Source organism: Elaeis guineensis, chromosome 12, assembly GCF_000442705.2.
Source record: "Elaeis guineensis isolate ETL-2024a chromosome 12, EG11, whole genome shotgun sequence".
NCBI classification, from domain to species: Eukaryota; Viridiplantae; Streptophyta; class Magnoliopsida; order Arecales; family Arecaceae; genus Elaeis; species Elaeis guineensis.
The window spans coordinates 328,395-333,537 of NC_026004.2; the positions used below are offsets into that span (position 1 = coordinate 328,395).

At 36.6% G+C, this 5,143-nt stretch overlaps 1 non-coding gene across 1 annotated transcript; it reads left to right on the plus strand.

The window, feature by feature from the left end:
- The first annotated feature begins 589 nt into the window (after positions 1-589).
- LOC140852984 (small nucleolar RNA R71) lies at positions 590-695 on the plus strand. The gene has a single exon (XR_012136061.1). It is a non-coding gene; the product is annotated as a small nucleolar RNA R71 (small nucleolar RNA).
- Positions 696-5,143: the final 4,448 nt, after the last annotated feature.

Sequence of the window (5,143 nt, forward strand, 5' to 3'; positions counted from 1 at the left end):
AAATTGATGGTATGGTTTATGCTTTTATGTTGGATTCTGATATTGAGGTCGAGGTGCGGCAGGGCCAACCACTGGTTGTGATCTCTAGAAAAAATTTAGATGGTTTCTCCAGTCGGGGTTATAAGTGTTCGAATATGGATCATTTTCTGGTCTGCGAGCTTGTTGGACTTGAGCTTGCTGAACCTACTCGTGCATAAACTCAGAAAATTGAGGTGCGGCCGGACATTCACTAACAAAATGGTTCGGACTTGCACACAATGCACAAACTTCTTGGATTGGGTTAGGTAGAATCAGGGATTGTCCAGTATTTAGAAGACGGTCTAATTTTTGGGACAGTTCATCTACCTTACTGTGGATATCCATGACGTTTCTAATCTGATAAATTCTACTTCTTTTTTGTTGAAGCATGGGTTGTTCTCTAGAGGTGGCAGACATATGATGTAGAAAATTCTCACTAAGTATTTCAAAGAGCTGCCAGGCTTCATCCTCACTCTTTAGCATGAATGTCCCACCACAAGATGCATCAACCATTTGTCGGTGTTTCTCTGATAAACCATCATAAAAATACTGACAAATTTGCCATTTAGGGATAGCATGGTGTGGATATTTACGAATGAGGTCCCTTAACCTTTTTCATGTCTCATAAAAAAGTTCACCCTCCAATTGAAAAAAACTAGTGATAGCTTTTCTAATTTGATTTGTTTTTCTAATTGAAAAGTATTTCTTGAGAAATTTTCTCTGAAGATGATCTCAAGTTGAAATGGTTATAGAGTCTAAGGAGTTTAACCAATGCTTGACTTTGTCCTTAAGTGAGAAAGGAAACAGTTTCAACCTAAGGACATCATCAGAGAAGTTTTAGATTTTTACTGTGGAACAAATTTCAAGAAATTCATCCAAGTATTTGTATGGGTTCTCGTTACTAAGTCCATAGAATGCTGGCAATATTTGAATAATGCTAGACTTAATCTCATATTGGTTAGCTTCTACTGGAGGTGCTTGAATGCATGGAGAGTAGGTATACGAGGATGGAGTGAAATATTCTCTCAATGGACGTGGAGGATTAGCCTTACCAGGTGCAGCCATGTTTCTAACTTGGATAGTCCTAAGAGACTTTTCTAATTCTTCGTCTAATGGTTGCAAGTCGGGTTTTAGTGATCGTCGACCTAACATGCAACTAAAAGGTCTATGTAGGACTATCCTAGTCTGTTAAGGATTATTATTATTATTATTATTATTTAAGAAGAGAGGAGAAGAGAGAAAAGAGTTCTAAAGAAGAAATCCTAAGAAATCCTAAAACTAATAGAAGAATTAGTTGTGGTTAGATTTTAATTACAATCAAGTTAGCACGCAGTGGACTCTCTATCCTAAAGTTACCCTAGTTCTAGACAGCTCCTAACTGTAGTTAGCCTTCAAGCCCTCCAAGTCGAAGCTTGACCAACCAACTGGCCAGATAAGTATAAGGTCGGTGGGAGTCCCCCCGTTGCTTTCCTTAGACACCAATTAAATTGGTCAGGTCAGCGAACGGAATCAATTAAAAACTACCTTCTTTCGGGCCCAGTCGTCCCGTAAACCACTTGCCTAGACACCAGCTAGCTGACCAAGTCTAACCTGATTTAACTCTCAGGGTTATTTGTCCTAATGAGCTCGAAATCCTTAGGGGTCAATGTCTAATTAATTTTAGATTAAAATCTAGGTTATGCAAATGCAAGGGAGTGATTTGTGGGTCAAGAAAGGGTGATCAAATCTCTATCTTATCTTAGTTAATGGGTTGCACCCTTAAAGTTAATTATGGAGATGCAATGTAAAGAAACAAGGTGTCCAATCAAATTAGAAATTTTTATATTTGAGGTTACGCTATTTTAGTTAAGTGTTATGAAATGTCAGTGGTTTTTTTTTTTTAATTCAACCATGCCAAGATCCCCGACAATGGTGCCAAAATTTGATGCGTAGTCATTGATAGCACCAAAAATAACTCTACTCACTATGTAGGTAGGATGAGTCGAGATCGTATCTTCAGGGACATTGGGCTAAGTTGAGATTATAAAATAAAAGAAAGAAGCATTGTTTTGATTTAAAAAATAAATTATCTTAAAATTGATGTAATTAGAAAATAAAGAGTTTGAAAGTTTTGAATTAATTTTGCACTAGTAGAGTTGTATCTCTTTTTTTTAATTAAATAGATACGATTAATCTTAGAAAAAATACTTATCTTTCCTCGGCATGCCTCATACCCGTAGATCACGATGCGTCTTCGGAAAGTACTAGATAAACAACTCTTCTTTCCTCGACACGCTCCGTACCCGTAGATCACGGTGCATCTCCGAAAAGTAAAAGTTGTTCCTAATATTAATCTAACAGAAAAGCATAAATAAAAGCATATGAAAGAGAGCAAATAAAGAACTCATGACGATTTAAATAAAAAGCATAATCTTTATTGCATATAAAGAAATACAAGAAAGTTTAGAATAATAAACCCACTCTGTGTCGTTACAAAATTTTTTCTCCACTCCCGAGGCTGCTAGCCTAGCTGCTCATGGAGTAATCCCTTCTCTTCCTCTGTGCAAGGCTCTAGAAGAATTTCTGGGCTCTCCCTCCAATAGGAGTACAAAAGCCTTTTTATAGGTGTTAGGAGGGAGGAATTTTACATGATTTTTCGATGTGGGACTAAAGAAAATACTAAGGACTAAAAGATGGATGGATGAGATGGAAAGATCACAAGCAGATAAAGAAAATACAAATTCTTCCTCTTGAAGTATTTCCAAGTATATATTTTTTTCCTTTAATTTTCAGATCCAGCTATCTGTTCGCCACTGTGTCCGCACGCCCGCAATGCCGTGCGAACTTGCAATGCCGTGCGAATGATGCCGCGCATCCGCCATCCCGTGCATCCGCCATCCCGTGCGTCCATCATCCCGCACGTCCATTAACTGTTTACACTCCTTTACAAAAAGAAACTTTTGTTTCTTTAAAATGACGTCTATATCCTTTTTGGATTTCTTGCATAGTATTTTCATTTTCTATAATATTGTATGCATCTTTCTTTTATTTTAAGTTTAATTTTTTTTCAAATTTGAGTCTTTTTGATCTATGAATTGGACTCTTTGTATCAACGATCACTTTTTCTGTAAAACATAAAAAGAAGCATCAAATTCTTAATAAATAAAATAAATTAACTATAATTTTTTGCTTTAAATGACTTAAATTAAGTGTTTATCAAGCACCCTCAATGAATTACACACTTGATTGCAGCTAGAGAGTGGTTGGTGAGGTGATTGAATGCTTCTTTTCCTCTCTTTTAGGGCTTTTTGAATTTTTCTCTGATGTGAGCTTTGAATGCTTGCAAACTTATGATTTCTCACTTTAAGAGAGCATTTATAATCACCATTTGCTTTTGAGAATGTCTTAATATGGTTTAGAGTCATTGGAGAGTGTTTAATGAGCATTAAATACATCAAAAATGGGCTGAAAACTAGCCGTTATGCATGCTCACAGAAATGGGACGTCCCATGGGGCATCTAACTGGCAATGGGACGTCCCATGGGATGCCCCAATTGGCCAGATAGAAAGTTCAACTTTCTATTTTGGTCTCAGGATCTCAAGGATCATCTCAGGTGGGTCGTCCCACTGCATGAGTCGTCCCACTATGTGTCATGAGCCAAAATGAAGCGTGCCAGCTACTCAATGAAAGAAGATGACCCAGATGGGTCACCTCATTTTGTGCCAACTCAATTTTTCATACATTTAAGGTCTGAAACTTACCAGAATACTTCTAAATACTTTCAAATGGCTTCAAATCAATTAGATACTCTCAGAAGACTTCAAAAATTTCTCCAACTTGCAGAAACTTTAACTTTGGTACATTTGATGAAGCTTTTAAAACTCAATCTTTTGGACTACCTGAAATATTACAAGAACATTCTTTAAAGATAAAAAATACATTAGTAATCCCTTCAAATGATTTGCGATCATCAAAATTAATTTTTCGAGCAACAGACTTGCACCCTTAATTTATATGATCCATAACCTTAGACACCCAATAATTGAAGTCTCATGAATCTTATTCATGTAGGTTATTAGTAGGTAATTAAGTTAGAATTAACTTATCAAATAAGTAATTCCAACAGAAAGAGAAATTGGGTCTAACCATGTGCTAGCAAGGTTACCATGAACCCAATGAATTTTTCTAAACCTAATTGACACTTCATAAGCTCAATTTCTTATTCCAGAACTAATCTCTTTGTTGTGTGACCTCATAGGTTCAATTCTATCTGGTAGTGAAATATACAATAATCTCTATCATCATATCATTGAAACTCTTTTCAATAGATCAGAATAATTCCACTCTAACTCAAACAAGGATTGTCGATCCAAAACAACCTTAGTGAGTTCTCACAATTCATCAGTAATACCTAGCAGTATATAGTGACAATCCAGTAAAACTGTAATGGACCTCTAGGTATAGTTAACATGTGATTTAGTCCTTCTATCGTGAGTTCTGACTAGATGGAAGGTCATGGATAAATTATCAAACCTCAACATTAGTCATATGATAGATTGATTAGCTCAAGTCCAGTTGTGACTTCTATGAAAATTTTTTTCCATCAATCACACTGCTGTGACCACAGACTCTTGGACTTAGCCTCTCAAATTTCATAGGACTACTCCTCTCTATCGAGATCGATAGATCCTATCTTGATGTGCATCCTACTCTTACAGTGGACCAACTGTCGCCAACATCCACTACAAGGGTTCATTGAGATCCATGTTTATGTGTCAATCAAACTTCAGCAGCCTCACTGCGAGTAACAGTACCATCTCAAGTCAAAAAATCAGTCACACAACTACAGCATCGAGATAATCACTGACGATTGAATATAAATCTAAATGATCTCTCGTATGGTCACGCTCAGTGTCAGTTATTCTCTAACAACCACCTGCACTTGTCGCCCTGTGTCTCTACACAGTAGATTAGAGATCCATCTATATCGAAAGAAGTGATTTGTGCACCAATTTATCTGGATATATCACCGCCCTCATGATGATCCTATGATCGGGAGCCTTTAAGAATTAAATACATGTTTCTAATTCTCAATACTTTGAGAATATGTATCGAAACTAATTTCATAGACGATTCAAGGACACA